The 16,925-nt window shown below is 42.2% G+C and overlaps 1 protein-coding gene across 7 annotated transcripts in view; it reads right to left on the minus strand.

Moving 5' to 3' along the window:
- The window catches only part of LOC139557793 (tumor necrosis factor receptor superfamily member 14-like), a 55,090-nt gene that overhangs the window by 21,637 nt on the left and 16,528 nt on the right, over positions 1-16,925 (minus strand). Inside the window, exon 1 of one of the 7 annotated variants that reach the window (XM_071372978.1) lies at positions 7,623-7,778. The exons of 4 other annotated variants lie outside the window; for them this stretch is intronic. The gene's annotated coding sequence lies outside the window, so the exon portion shown is untranslated. Of the gene's footprint in view, positions 1-3,705; positions 4,368-6,620; positions 7,421-7,622; positions 7,779-16,925 lie in introns of those variants that run through there. 2 more of the 7 variants (XM_071372979.1, XM_071372982.1) reach the window with 2 other exon arrangements.

Here is a 16,925-nt window from a genome sequence, read left to right on the forward strand (position 1 = left end):
GAATTGAATCACTGAAGAAAAAATGAATAAGCTAGTTATCAACTTTGAGAAGTATGACACAGAATTAGGCGTGTAGTTATTAGAGAATGTTGCCATCTTTGACACTTGATACAGCTACGACCGGAAGTGATTTTTGTAGCAGGTTAGGAGAGCATTTCCGCTAACACTAACCTCTTTCCTAACCTTAACCTAACCCTCCTAACCTGCAGTGTATAACATCAGTAGTACACTATAGTACAGAGATTTCCAACCTTTACTGTACCAGTGAGTGAAGAAACATGGTCTCCCTCCTTTTTAACCAGCTCTTTTTAACCAGCTCATGTTTAAAACAAATACATGTTAAAACACCACTGGAGTCTGGAGATACAACTCATCACTATAACTGGGCCTCTGAGTCTGTTTTCTCCCTGTTGTGCTGTCTGTCTCTGCATCTCTGCTGTCACTGTCCGTCTGTCTGTGATTCTCCATGTTCTGATCTGTCATTCTGTCTGTAACTCTGTCTGTAAATTTGTTGTCACTCTGTCTGTAACTCTGTCTGTAACTTTGTTGTCAATCTGTCAGCCTGTCTGTCTGTGATTCTCCTCAGTTGTCCGTCCGTCCGGTCTGTCCGGTCCGTCCGTCTGTCTGTTTCTTCTTGTTCTCCTCTGCTGTCCCTCTGCCCTCCCTACCCTTTTGTCAGCACGTGTCACAGCAGTTCTTCTCTGTCATCCTGTCAATGACATCATCTGTATCCAAGACCATAAGGATTTCCTTTTTAGTTGCCATCAGAATAAATGCCTCCAAGTGATCATAGGATAGGGTGCTCCTGAGTCTATGTTGTATGAATTTGAGAGTTGAGAAGCTCCTCTCACCGGCTACCCGGATGACAGACAGGGTGAATAGGAACGTGTACCCCAGGCCTACAACATGGTAAGCCTCTGTCAACAAGATGTACCACCGTAGACGTTGATAACAACATACAGCACAGTTCTTACATGTTGAACAACTTGTATTCATCATCTCCACTTGTTCTTCATCATGTCCATCTGCAGGTATCTCACTCACAGTCCTGGTTGTGTACTTCTCCACTGCTGATGTTTTCAGTCTCTCCCATTGACCGGCAAAACTAGTCAACTCACACTGCAATGTGCTGACATCTGCTCGGCTGTCAAACTCAAGCAAGAGATTTGCAAGTGATGTCTGGGGCAATCCATTATATTGTATCTCTGAGAACCTGCTGGGGTCCAGATGAGTAAAGTCTGTGTACAACGTGCCTGGTGTCAGCAAGAGCTGACAGATGCTCTCAGTGACTGTATCCATGATGACATAGTGCACCTTAGTCTTGTTGACCCTCTCTGCATCCCTATCATGGTATCATGGCCTCTCTGCATCCCTATCATGGTATCATGGCATGGTCTTCCTTTTCTTTGTTCTCTTCTGAGGCATCTCAGCTTGCACTTCCAGTTCGGTGTGTTCATCCTGTTCTTGCAGCTTGTCAGTGGACCACTGCACAAAGCTGTTTGCAGCCCTCTTCACAGCAAGTCCCTCACATTATTTTGCAGAGCCTCTTGTGTTCCCAATACCATCCTACTGTCAGGATGTCCATGCCACTGGTTTGTAGGTACTTGGAGAGAGGGGACGTTTTCTCAAATATAGACAGAACTGTTTGGGCAGTGAAGATTGTGTTGTACCTTGAGCAGGGAATCTGTTAATGCTCTGACCTTGACACGTACAGTTGGCCTTTGACCTGCCATCTCTTCAATAGCCATCGAGGTGAGAATTACATCCACAAACAGAGCATTTTGTAGGTCGCCAAAGAATACATCCTTGGCCCACCAGCGTGTTTCTCCTATAGGAGAGAGACGTCTGTGGGAGTGTCCAGGCTCTTTTTTCCCCACACATTGATTCTTTGGTAGGACTCTGGAATGAACACTGCCAGGTTATTTAGTAGAGAGAACAGCCATAATTACTCCTATTGTGTCTGTCTTCACAAGAGTCAGGACGTGTGTGTAACACCACATGTACTTGGTTGGGAGAGTGTGAGGATAGCAAGGCAGAGAAACCATTGTACTGGTCTTGTATGTTTGCAGCTCCATCGGTAGCATTACCAATACATTTACTAATGTCCAGTTGTATTGTTTCAATGACATCTTTATCAACTGAACAAAGTACCTCCCAGACGATGCCTCGCAATTGACAACGTCAACAAGTGGCTTGTAGTTTTGGACGTCAAAGCAGGAAGGGAGCCTCTGCCTCCAGACTGATGCAGACTCATGCGATGGTGCCTGTAAGAGCCGGCCAGCAGCGGAGAATATTCTCTCCACACTTGCAGAGCCACTGGGGGTGCTAAACACCCTTTCGGCCACTCTTGCCAGGCTGGGCAGAGATGCAGAGTTATTTTTCAAAACTTTTCTATAGTTTGGCCTAAAGGTTTTTACGCAAAATAATCCAATCAAATCGGAAAGCTCTTTGAACGTGGGAATATGCCAGGCCTACCTCGTTCCTTTCTTTTAGCATGTGCACGTAGTAAGTACACCATCATACTTTTGGGATAAGTGTCTTTTCAGATACCACAATGATCCTTTAGTTGTGGAGGTTTCATGTAGCCAGCTTCCATATCCTGCACATAGAACTATGGCATTCGGTCTGTAACTTAACAGTTTAGCACCATACCAGCAGGTGGCATCCAAGCCTTAAACATACCAGTGGACACTACATCACCGCACTCCCTCTCTTGCTCTTGGACCTCATCTTTGTAAGTCACCTTGATTTAGCACCTGTGTTTTTTATCAGTTTCTTTATGAAAATATTTAGCCAACTCCATGACAGCAGCAAAAGCAAGAGGCTGTAGCAGCACACACGTAGACTACAAATGCAGGCTGGGGCGGTCATAACCCGAGCTCCTGAAGTGAGCACTGCTGGAGCGAAATTGGAGCGGGCAAGAAGCTCGACGCTCCAGCCTTTGGGAATCTCGCACTAAGATCCAGTCAAATTGAGCACGCTCTGCTCCAGCTCCGCTCACATACTCTGATCTGATCAAAAGAGTATGACATGTCATACTTTTCTGGCCAGACAGAATCAGCTACATTGGGATACATATAGTAAAACAGAGGGGCGCTGTTTCGCCCGCTAGTTTCAGCAGAGAGGAAAAGGTGAAGCAAGAGGACTCACTCTCGCCAAAATCTGTCCTGAATAAGCCCAATGTGTTTCTATGTGCATAATATGCGTGTCATCTGCATTCCCACTGTTGTGGGTGTAAAAAAAGAAAATAAAGAAAACAAATGTATTTATATAGCCCTTCGTACATCAGCTGATATCTCAAAGTGCTGTACAGAAACCCAGCCTAAAACCCCAAACAGCAAGCAATGCAGGTGTAGAAGCACGGTGGCTAGGAAAAACTCCCTAGAAAGGCCAAAACCTAGGAAGAAACCTAGAGAGGAACCAGGCTATGAGGGGTGGCCAGTCCTCTTCTGGCTGTGCCGGGTGGAGATTATAACAGAACATGGCCAAGATGTTCAAATGTTCATAAATGACCAGCATGGTCAAATAATAATAATTACAGGAGTTATTGAGGGTGCAGCAAGTCAGCACCTCAGGAGTAAATGTCATTTGGCTTGTCATAGCCGATCATTAAGAGTAAATAAGTGTTAAACAAATCAAAATGTAGCCACCCTTTGCCTTGATGACAGCTTTGCACACTCTTGGCATTCTCTCAACCAGCTTCACCTGGAATGCTTTTCCAGCAGTCTTGAAGGAGTTCCCACATATGCTAAGCACTTGCTGCTTTTCCTTCACTTTGTGGTCTAACACATCCCAAATCATATCAATTGGGATGAGGTCGGAGATTGTGGAGGCCAGGTTCTCTGATGCAGCACTCCATTCACTCCATCTTGGTCAAATAGCCCTTGAACAGCCTGAAGGTGTGTTGGGTCATTGTTCTGTTGAAAAAACAAATGATAGTCTCACTAAGCGCACACCAGATGGGATGGCGGGCATATCGTTGCAGAATGCTGTGGTAGCCATGCTGGTTAAGTGTGTCTTGAATTCTAAATAAATCACAGACAGTGTCACCAGCAAAGCACCCCCACACCATTACACCACCCCCTCCATGCTTCACAGTGGGAACCACACATGCAGAGATTGTCCGTTCACCTACTCTGCGTCAGAAAGACACGGCGGTTGGAAACAAAAATCTCAAATTTGGACTCATCAGACCAAAGGACAGATTTCCACCGGTCTAATGTCCATTGCTTATGTTTCTTGGCCCAGGCAAGTCTCTTCTTATTATTGGTGTCCTTTAGTAGTGGTTTCTTTGCAGCAATTCGACCATGAAGGCCTGATTCACGCAGTCTCCTCTGAACAGTTGATGTTGAGATGTGTCTGTTACTTGAACTCTGTGAAGCATTTATTTGGGCTGCAATTTCTGAGGCTGGTAACTCTACTGAACTTATCCACTGCAGCAGAGGTAACTCTGGGTCTTCCTTTCCTGTGGCGGTCGTCATGAGTTTCATCAAAGTGCTTGATGGTTTTTACGACTGCACTTGAAGAAACTTTCAAAGTTCTTGAAATATTCCGGATTGATTGAGCTTCATGTCTTAAAGTAATGATGGACTGAGGTTTCTCTCTGCATATTTGAGCTTTTCTTGACATAATATGGACTTGGTCTTTTACCAGATAGGGGTTTCTTCTGTATACCACCCCTACCTTGTCACAACACAACTGCTTGGCTCAAACGCATTAAGAAGGAAAGAAATTCCTCAAATTAGCTTTTGACAAGCCACTCCTGTTAATTTTAAAGCATTTGTGACTACCTTATGGAGCTGGTTGAGAGAATTCCAAGAGTGTGCAAAGCTGTCATCAAGACAAAGGGTGGCAACTTTGAAGAACCTCAATTTTGAAATATATTTGGATTTTTTTAACACTTTTTTGGTTACTACATGATTCCATATGTGTTACTTCATAGTTTGGATATCTTCACTGTTATTCTACAATGTAGAAAATAGTAAAAATAAAGAAAAACCCTGGAATGAGTAGGTGTGTACTTTTGACCGGTACTGTATGTATCACTGTTTTTGTTACCCGTTTGACTTTGAATGTGTGCCACTTCAGCTCAGCCAATCAGAAAACCGCGCCAAACCATTTTGGGAGGGTGGGGCGGTCTTGCCTACTGGTCAGCCAAGTGCTCAATATAGATTATTATGACAACAGAGAAATTGTACAAAAGTCATCAAAAACAGGCTCATGACCCGCAGGCCATGTTTTTTTGTATAAATAAAACATTTTATTATTATTTATTTTTTCACCAACCCACCCCAATAAAAACTGGTTTGGCCTTTCTGGCATTTGCCAGAATTGTCAGATGGCCAATATGCCCATGTGTAACGGATGTGAAATGGCTAGCTAGTTAGCGGTGGTGCGAGCTACCAGCCTTTCAGTCGGTTACGTCACTTGCTCTGAAACCTAGAAGTAGTGGTTCCCCTTGCTCTGCAAGGGCCGCGGCTTTTGTGGAGCGATGGGTAACGATGCTTCGTGGGTGACTGTTGTTGATGTGTGCAGAGGGTCCCTGGTTCGCGCCCGAGGTCTGGGCGAGGGGACGTACAACCACCCACAAACCCCAACACAAAACAAGCCACCTATATATGATTCCCAATCAGAGACAACACAAAACACCTGCCTCTGATTGAGAACCATATTAGGCCAAACATAGAAACAGACAAACTAGACACACAACATAGAATGCCCACCCAGCTCACGTCCTGACCAACACTAAAACAAGCAAAACACACAAGAACTATGGTCAGAACGTGACATTATGAATACTGCCGTGCACTTTTTTTTATCATCTGTATAATTGCAATTTTTGGGATTCACACACTTCACCCTCCCTACACCTCTGATGAATACAACAGGAAACCTGTTCGATCACCATGCACTGCAAAATCATTCTGGCTATGGATACGGAGAACATCAACACGACAGAGGATATATCCATTGGACTTGGGGCTCGGCTGGGAATTTTTCTCATTTTTGGATTTTTTTATTCTGCTTTGCCACTAAAATCATAATAAACACTGACAACTGAAATATTGTGTTCTTGTTGTTATTGTTATGCGTATTAATTATTATTAATAATAGGGAAGGGGGGAGTTAAAAAATGTACCCCAAAAGGTTATTCGAGGATCGATTAAAAGGGGTTCTTCGAAGAATTTATAGAGGTTCTCACAGTTTCAATTTGAAGAACCCCTAAAGGATACTCCAGCAATCTTTTACTATTAGAGTGTACAGTACAGTCAGGCCAAGTCAGGGCTTCTGACGTTCGCTATATTATTGTGTCCGTTGTTTTTGTTGCAAACAAGCAAAATTGTAATTATTTTTCTTTAAAAATTAGAAGGCCAAAACTTTTCATTTTTCAAGAACAGGGACAATTTGATTGAGTTTAGCACCACGCGTTCAAATTAAAAAGCAGTTGAGTCACCAAGAGGCAGAACAGACATTGAAAACAAAAGGGAGAGAACAGCCTTGTCGTAAAATTACAAATACAGTCATTCATCACGATTAAAATCTGTCATTCTTTTTCAGTTACTGCACGGTACATGTTAAGTAGGCTATTTCTACATATACACACATAATCTGTATCTTACCCCGTCTTTGTTCGCAGTTGAATTATTTTACTTTCACTCTTTCCAAATAACATTTGCGAAAAGTGGGAGGCAACCTACTGATAATCCACTATACAGTTTAAATGGATAATCCACCCCAGAAATACAAATCAATTTGGTGAAAGCCTATGTTCTATCAGTTGGTAAAATACATTTCCCTCCGTGATTTAACTTGTAAATGGTCCGCCTGTGAAAATCTGGACATCGTGTATGAACGCATCATAGCTTGGCTATAGAATTATTGTCACTGGAGATAAAGGATTTCACGCTATCACATTTCATAACGCTTTCAAAACAATGACCTACACTCCAGATCGACAAATCAGCCAATAGATGGTATGGCCACACATCCATCCGTTTATATTGTCATGACAAAGTATAGATTTCGCTAAAATGTGCTCAATCTAAACAGTGTACCACGTTAATAACGTCCGTTTCATCTTCAAGTACCATGTCACAATGTGCCGTGTCTGTTGGATAACCGAACACACTATAAACTAATATTGTGAATCATCTTAAATCACATTCACATTGTGAATCATATTAAATGTATGTTTTCTTGTTTTTAAAGAACATTTAGCCTGCAATTTAATTTGACGAACATGTTTCTGTAATCCCCAATGTTTTCATGTACTTGTAACTGTAATAATCAAAATTAAAAACGAAATACAAAAATAATGCTGCAATGAAGCAGTAAGACATACACTTTAAGGACTGTTCTTAGAATGATGAAATGCATGTTTATTCTCATTCACTTTGATTGCCCCCCTCAAACGCCATTGCCCCCCTCAAACGACTCTATGACATCGGCATCCATAGAGATAGTGTTTCTTTGAGATGGTATGTTTAAACCGTCTATGTAACTATATGATTAAAAAAATAACTGTACTATAGACTTTCTCTCATTTGATCTTGGTTAAATGTAAACATAAGTACTGGTCGTCTAACATTTAAATTATTATTAAGATAGGCGACTTATATTACCGTAGCACGCGTTCCAGCAGGTATATCTCACTTGTCACCCCTAAAGCCAATTCCTCCTTAGGCCGCCTCTTTTTCCAGTTCTCTGCTGCCAATGACTGGAACGAACTGCAAAAATCTCTGAAACTGGAAACACTTATCTCCCTCACTAGCTTTAAGCATCAGCTGTCAGAGCAGCTCACAGATCACTGCACCTGTACATAGCCCATCTATAAATAGCGCAAACAACTATCCCTTCCCCTACTGTATTTATTTATTTATTTTGCGCCCCAGTATTTCTACTTTGCACACTCATCTACTGTCAAATCTACCATTCCAGTGTTTTAATTGCTATATTGTATTTACTTGGCCACCATGGCCTATTTATTGCCATTACCTCCCTTATCTCACCTCATTTGCTCACATTGTATATAGACTTGTTTTTCTACTGTATTATTGACTGTATGTTTGTTTACTCCATGTGTAACTCTGTGTTGTTATATGTTTCGAACTGCTTTGCTTTATCTTGGCCAGGTCGCAGTTGTAAATGAGAACTTGTTCTCAACTTGCCTACCTGGTTAAATAAAGGTGAAATATATATATATTTTTTAAGATCACTGCTTTCTACAATAATATGCTACATGAACTTTCTTAACATCCAAAAATACGCTTAGTAAACATTTCCTTGATGATGGTTTATGTAATATTATGTAAGTCTGCTCCTGGGAAGGACTTGCTGGACCCCTCCACACTCCCAGGAAAACCAGGTACCCAGATTTACCAGAGATGTTCTATAATGTTGTAACGGACTGTAGAAACCTTTCTTGTCTGGTGGGAACCCCACTTGAATTCAGTTCATAAACTGTGACTTACATTTTTAATTCACATTTAATCACTCTTAGTTGATAAGAAATAATGCTTTGTTTTACAGGCCGAAATGACCAGGAATCCAGTCAACGGTCAGAGAGAGAAAAGGTCAAACAACTTCAGTAAAAAGAAAACTATATGTGAATAAAGTGAAAGTTATTGAATGTTTCATGCATGTAACTGAAGCCTGCAGGTGAACGGCTCCACAAAAGGAAATGTTAGGTGTAGCCTGCTTGGACCCCGGAGCAGCTAGAGAGGGTCATCAGAACAAGTCTAACTTCACCAGTACCCCCATGGGTGAGGACACAGGGGGGAAGGTACCATGGTACATGACCCTACTACATGAGAAGGTACATCATTTTATACCGATTGGTGTGGCCCAGTCTGAAAACCTCCCTGTAGACACTTAAATGGCCCCTAGTAGATCTAGAAGGATCTGATGGTTGTTGGCACTATGGTTGGCTCAGTGGGGTGTGCACCATATTGGAGGTCAGTATTGACTGTAGTTGTAGTATTGTAACCCCTCTTTTTAAAGGAGCAGAACATACTGATGTTAGGTGAGGAAATCACTCGTCTGTCAGTTTGAAGAGGTGAAGAAAGACCAAGAGATCTCTGTGTTTCAGGAGTGTTACGTTCCCCAGTTTCTGTGTTCTGGTTTGTATTTGAGTGTGTGTGTTACAGGAATTTCTCCTGAAACTCCCCAAGCAGCTGATTGGTCGACTCAGTGGCTAATTGATGATTGGAGAGCTGACCCTGCCCCCTCGTCAAGAAGCAACTGACTCTAATCAGCTAATAGCCACCTGAAGATATAAAAGCCAGTGTTCTGTTCAGAAGAAGGGAGATCACGAGAAGAGATTAGAGGAAGAATTGAAAATTTTGGAGAGATCATTAGTGATTAGAGAGAGATCATTGTTGGTTGACATTGAATGTTATATAGAGCATTGCTGAGGGTTAAAGCATATTGGTCGTGAGTATGTACTATGTTAGTTGTTGTTGGTAGCAGCTTTGCTATGTCCTGTGTTTCTGAGTGTGTGTGAAATTGTTAATAATTATTCTGTTTCATTTGTTCCCAGGGGGGAAGGGGAAGGCACTTTGGGAGTGCTTAGGCAAGAGGCCCGAGGGCATACATATACCCGTAGTATATTCACTGTCTAGACACACTAGGTAAGACCTTGGCGGACCACCCCCTGTATTTTGGTTAGGGCACCAGGTGGTGCTAAGTTAGGTAAGTTAAGTGGGTAGGCAGGTTAGATAGGAGAGGGGGAACTTTGATATTTACTTTCTTTGCTTTGGTTCCGTCCAGCCCCTTTTCCCCATATTACCGTGTAAGAAAATAAATCCTAATAACGGTAAATTCTGCTTTCTCCTTTCTCGCACCTACAGTTCATACCTCTTTTGCTTCACGGGGAGTTGAGTTGCAGCAGGGTGTCGCGTTCCCTCTTCACAGAGGCGTGCGTAACAAGGAGGAGCTGACAGAACTGACCATTTCTCTTAATGAGGATGTGGTCAGAGGTCAGGTAGGAAGTAGGGACTTCTCTGTACTGTATATTTCAGAGTTCTGTGAGTATTGTAGCTTATGTAGTGAACAACAACGTGTGACCTTTGGTTTAAAACTTCTTTGGGATAGGGGGTGGCATTTTCACTTTTGGATGAATAGCGTGCCCAGAGTAAACTGCCTCCTACTCAGTCCCAGATACTAATATATGCTTATTATTATTATTGGATAGAAAACACTCTGAAGTTTCTAAAACTGTTTGAATGATGTCTGTGAGTATAACATAACTCATATGGCAGGCAAAAACCTGAGAAAGAAATCCAAACAGGAAGTGGGAAATCTGAGGTTTGTAGTTTTTGAACTCAGCCCCTATCGAATTCACAGTGGGATATGGGTTATTTTGCACTTCCTAAGGCTTCCACTAGATGTCATCCGTCTTTAGAACGTTGTTTCAGGCTTCTACTGTGAAATGGGAGCGAATGAGAGCTGTTTGACAAAGGGGTCTGGCAGCAGCCTCGTTCTCAGTCACGCGCGTTCACATGAGAGGTATTTCTCGTTCCATTGCTTTTCTACAGACAATGGAATTCTCCGGTTGGAACATTATTGAACACTTATGATAAAAACATCCTAAAGATTGATTCTATACTTAGTTTGACAAGTTTCTTCGACCTGTAATATAACTTTTTGAACTTTTCATCCGACTGGACCTGAACGCGCGTTTGGATTTGTTTACCTAACGCCCTAACAAAATAAGCTATTTGGACATAAATGATGGACATTATCGAACAAATCAAACATTTATTGTGGAACTGGGATTCCTGGGAGTGCATTCTGATGAAGATCATCAAAGGTAAGTGAATATTTATAATGCTATTTATGACTAATGTTGACTGCGCAACATGGCGGATATTTCTTTTGGCTGTTTTGGACTCTGAGCGCCGTACTCAGATTTTGCTTTTTCCGTCAAGTTTTTTTAAAATCTGACACAGCGGATGCATTAAGGAGAAGTTTATCTATACTTCCATGTATAACACATGTATTTTCATCAACATTTATAATGAGTATTGCTGTAAATTCATGTGGCTCTCTGCAATATCACTGCATGTTTTGGAACTACTGAACATAACACGCCAATGTAAAATAAGATTTTTGGATATAAATATGAACTTTACCGAACAAAACATACATGTATTGTGTAACATGAAGTCCTATGAGTGTCATCTGATGAAGATCATCAAAGGTTAGTGATTCATTATATCTCTTTGTGCTTTTTGTGACACCTCTCTTTGGCTGGAAAAATGGCTGGGTTTTTCTGTGAGTTGGTGTTGACCTAACATAATCGTTTGTGGAGCTTTCGCTGTAAAGCATTTTTGAAATCCGACACTGTGGCTGGATTAACGAGAATTGTATCTTTAAAATGGTGCCCAATACTTGTATGTTTGAGATGTGATTTATGAGATTTCTGTTGATTTATATTTGGCGCCCTGCAATTTCATTGGCTGTTGGCGAGGGGAACCCCAGTCCTAGACAGGTTAATGGGTATATAGACATATACTGATTACCACAGCAGTGCTATAACTTTAACATTGTCATCTATCCCTCTATCCCTGACCCTAACTACAGTATAAAAGTGATCTAACTATAACAGTGTCATCTATCCCTCTGCATTTGAACCATAAAGGTTGACTAACATTTAACTAAAACAAAATGAAAAAGAAGGTAAAACCTTAACTCCAGGTTACAAGACTGATACCAGAACCAACAGAGATCTAGAATTAGACTGTTGAAACTAAAACTGATACCAGAACCAGCAGAGCACAACACAACTAGAATTAAATATAAAAACCTGTCAAACTAAAATAAAACGAATGAAAATAAAAATGTATATAAAAATAGTGAAAATGCGGCGCTGAAGTAACCATCGTCATCTCACAATTTTCTGTGTTTCTTTGCGTTAACTGTGGAGTTGATAGACACACTATCAGAGTAGGTCAGGAATCGGAGGGAGGTGGAGAAGGAGGTGCAGGAAAAGAGCCAGCAGATAGCCAGTATAGAAGAGGAGCTCCAAAGGCTGAGAGGCCAGTTCTGGATGGGGTCCTGAACATGGAGGGTTCCCAGCCCTGTTGGACAGAGAAGCAACTCAATCTGAGACAGACAACAAGCCATACAGAATGAGGTTAACCCTTAGTTAACTCTGTCAGAGTTAGGAATTAATCATTTGTTAACATTTGAAATTGATATACAGGCTGCATGTAATGTTATCTTCTGAAATTTGACTTAAAACTAATATTGCATGGTGGCCATGTCTGTGTCTTGGAACATGGCCACAAGCACAGCTCTTCAGATATACAGAGAATTATGTGGACAGTGAAGAGGAAGACAACACTTACTTTATCACTTACTGAACAGATGAGAGAAGTGGAGAGAACCAACTGCTGATGAGGGAGTTAGAGGCCAGGAAGAATCATGTGATCTCTTCTGGTGTGTTCACATGGAGATACAGTATCAAACACAGCTTTAGAGCCTAAACTGGGGGAGGATGAGCCCCAAATCCTAAATCAACCCTTAGCTCTCACCCCCTGAGATCTGAAAGGTTTGGAAAGGTGACACACTTATTGTATGTAATCTCAATCAATACTCGACTCTGCAGGTACAGTGAGTTCCTTGTGTAGAACTCTGTCCATAAAGGAAGGAGAGCTGATCACTGCTAAAGGCAAGAAGGATGAGTTGAGACAGTAGCTGATGAACCAGTTGGACCAGCTACAGGCCATGTCCAGAAAGGTAGTGAAGGACAGGTTGGACCAGCTACAGGCCATGTCCAGGAAGGTAGTGAAGGACAGGTTGGACCAGCTACAGGCCATGTCCAGGAAGGTAGTGAAGAACCGGTTGGTCCAGCTAAAGGTATTGTCTAGGAAGGTATGAACATGCTTTGAGTATGTAGATTAGGCTATATAGCTATCTGTGTGAATCAGACCTGGATCAAATATTTGAAATTATTTATATACTTCAGGTGCTCATGATTTAGCTTAACTGGCAGGCAGAGTTTACACTTTTGGGACACTTTGGTTGTTTCCATTGTGCCTAGATCAAGCACACCTAAAGTCCTTTCAAATACACTGTGAATGTAGCTTTCTGGGGCTCCCGAGTGGTGCAGCGGTCTAAGGCACTGCATCTCAGTGCTAGATGTGTCACTACAGACACCCTGGTTTGAATCCAGGCTGTATCACAACCGGCCGTGATTGGGAGTTCCATAGCGCGGCGCACAATTGGCCCAGCGTCATCAGGGTTTGGCCGGTGTAGGCCGTCATTGTGAATAAGAATTTGTTCTTAACTGACTTGCCTAGTTGAATAAAAGGTTAAAAAAACAAATCTGTGAACTTCCTTTACTTTCAGTTCTCTTGTTTACGTGAAGGAATGAGGGACTCACGAGAATTCTGGAGGAGGAGAATGGAACTCGTGATCATCATCTGATAACTTTGTTTATTCTCTACACTTCCTCTTCATATTTTCACCTTCATGAACTATGATAGGTAAGGTACACTTCCAACTAAGATAAATAGCTTAATGTCCAAGCGAGAAAGTACCAATGTCTCATTTTATAGGCTCTTTAACACATTTAAAATAGATGACTATTAAAACTGTCACCTGTTATAAAGTGAAGTGCACTACATTATATTGTTTAGTGAACGGTAAGGATATATTTCTAAAAAAGGAATATTTTTGAAGCAGGCGTCCTCCATGCATTTCAAATAATAAACACAGCAACTGTACTTTGTTTGATGCAGTTCTTCACCAACAAAATGTACACCCATTACATTCCTTTACTATGTAACACAGAGATTTACAATAGTCTCAAATTTCCGTTGTCTTTTTTCTGTTGGCAGATTTATTGGTGATTAGGTGATGTTGAAGTCACACAGCTAAATATTTTTTTTTACAAACTAAAAACTTTTAATACTTTTTGAGTAAAACCAGTTGATTTATAAAGTACCAGTCTAACTCAATATTTCTGTAGCCTATGAGATACCTTCTAGAGCAGGTATTCCCAAACTGGGGTACGCGTACCCCCAGGGGTACGTATACGCAATGGTGTCAATTTTTCCTTCATATTTTCAAACAGGACATTCATATTTTCCAACAGGGCTATACATTTCTGTGAGGTTTTTTTCTGGCCCGAGTAGCCTCGTTTCACTGCCAAAAATAAATTTAAACCATCTAGTGTTCAGCGAAATAACAACACAATGTCAAAAACATGTAGCCTAGTCAAATAATTAACATCCAATCACATTAACCGTTACTCTCTCGTGGGAAACATTCACTCTTGCAGAGACATTTAGAAACTAAATATGACAATTGGAAAAATAAACCACGGGAGTTTTTTGAGTGAGATTAAAGATGACTTTCAAGTAGTAAGACATGTATAAAAGCAACAGATACCACTAATAAGAAGGGGCTAGAAGCGTCTTATATGGTGAGCTACCAAGTGGCTAGGACAGGCAAGCCCCATACTATTGTGACTTAATTCTTCCTGCTGCCGCGGATATGGCTGAGACAATGCAGGGGGAAAAGGCCCCAAAAAACTATACAGACAATGCCTTCATCAAACAACTGTTTCACGACGCATCAGTGACATGGCAGGAGATGTTTTGAAACAATGACTGCTTCGCATACAAGCCAGTGAATTATATGCGTTAGAGCTGGATGAGTCAACAGACGTGACAGGCCTGGCAGAGCTCCTGGTATATGTTCATTACGTTTATGGGGGGTCAATTAACACAAAAATTGTAACACTATAATCAGAGTACTTTTTCAACTCTGTAGAGTGGGACATTATGTTTTCCCGGGGTAGTTTTCAAATGAACTCTAAGTGATGATTTAACACTGCAAAATGTATTGTATAGAGCGCACGTGCCAATACCAGAATGGGCACATTCTCTATAGGCTACAAGATGGCGCCGGAGAAGAAGGCATAACTTATTTTTTTACACATTTTGTACATAATGTTGCCGCTACCGTCTACTATGACCGAAAATAACTTCTGGACATCAGGACTGCGATTACTCACCACGGACTAGCAGAATCCTTCTTTTCCTTTCACGACTCTGACGAGCTCGATGCTAAGGATACACTGCTTTCTCGGGAACAGGCCCCGATCCCCAGGATCTGCGTGAAGAGGAGGCGGAGAAAGATGGGCCGAAGAGCGGGCTGCCTGCTGAGAATTCGTAGGCAATCGAATAAACCCCCACTCAATTCTGCTCGCAAACGTGCAATCTTTTGAGAATAAAATTGACAAGCTACGCGGAAAATTAAACTACCAATGGGACATTAAAAAATATCATTTTATGCTTCACAGAGTCATGGCTGAACATTGACAATATCAACATACAGCTGGCTGGTTATACGCTGTACCAGCAAGATAGAACAGCGGCGTCTGGTAAGACAAGGGGCGGCGGGCTATGTATTTTTGTAAATAACAGCTGGTGCACGATATCTAAGGAAGTCTCGAGATATTGCTCACCTGAGGTAGAGTTTCTCATGATAAGCTGTAGACCACACTATCTACCAAGAGTTTTCATCTGTATTTTTCGTAGCTGTGTACATACCACCACAGTCAGAGGCTGGCACTAAGACATCATTGAATGAGCTGTATTCCATCAGCATGATAAATGTGCAACCAGAGGGAAAAAACGCTGGACCACCTATCCTCCATACACAGAGACGCATACAAAGCTCTCCCTCGCCCTCCATTTGGCAAATCTGACCATAATTCTATCCTTCTGGTTCCTGCTTACAAGCAAAAATTAAAGCAGGAAGCACCAGTGACTAGATCAATAAAAAAGTGGTCAGATGAAACAGATGCTAAGCTACAGGAATGTTTTGCTAGCACAGACTGGAATATGTTCCGGAATTCCTCCGATGGCATTGAGGAGTTCACCACATCAGTCATTGACTTCCTCAATAAGTGCATCGATGACGTCGTCCCCACAGTGACCGTACGTACATAACCCAAACAGAAGTCATGGATTACAGGCAGTGTCCGCACTGAGCTAAAGGCTAGAGCTGCCGCTTTCAAGGAGCGGGACTCTTATAAGAAATCCCGCTATGCCCTCCGAGCGAACCATCAAACAGGCAAAGCATCAGTACAGGACTAAGATCGAATTGTACTACACCGGCTCTGACGCTCGTTGAATGTGGCAGGGCTTGCAAACCATTATAGACTACAAAGGGAAGCACAGCCAAGAGCTACCCAGTGACATGAGCCTACCAGACGAGCTAAACCTCTTCTATGCTCTCTTCGAGGCAAACAACACTGAAACATGCATGAGAGCACCAGCTGTGCCGGAAGACTGTGTGATCACGCTTTCCGCAGCCGATGTGAATAAGACCTTTAAATAGGTCAACATTCACAAGGCCGCAGGGCCAGACTGATCCTCAACACAGGGGCCCCTCAGGGGTGCGTGCTTAGCCCCCTCCTGTACTCCCTGTTTACTCATGACTGCACGGCCAAGCACGACTCCAACACCATCATTAAATTTGCCGATGACACAACAGTGGTAGGCCTGATCACCGACAATGATGAGACAGCCTACAAAACCTATTCCCCCTCAGGAGACTGAGAAGATTTGGCATGGGTCCTCAGATCCTCAAAAGATGCTACAGCTGCACCATCGAGAGCATCCTGACTGGCTGCATCACTGCCTGGTATGGCAATTGCTCGGCCTCCGACCCCAATGCACGACAGAGTGTAGTACCGATGCGGTACCGGAGAGCCAAGTCTAGTACCTAAAGGCTTCTCAAGAGTTTTTACCCCCAAGCCATAAGACTCCTGAACAAGTAATCAAATGGCTACCCGGACTATTTGCATTGTCCCGCCCCCGCTCCCCTAAGCCCTCTTTTATGCTGCTGCTACACTCTGTTTATCATATATGCATTGTCACTTTAACAATACCTACAGTTGAATTCGG

Source organism: Salvelinus alpinus, chromosome 28 (assembly GCF_045679555.1).
Source record: "Salvelinus alpinus chromosome 28, SLU_Salpinus.1, whole genome shotgun sequence".
In the NCBI taxonomy this organism is placed as follows: domain Eukaryota; kingdom Metazoa; phylum Chordata; class Actinopteri; order Salmoniformes; family Salmonidae; genus Salvelinus; species Salvelinus alpinus.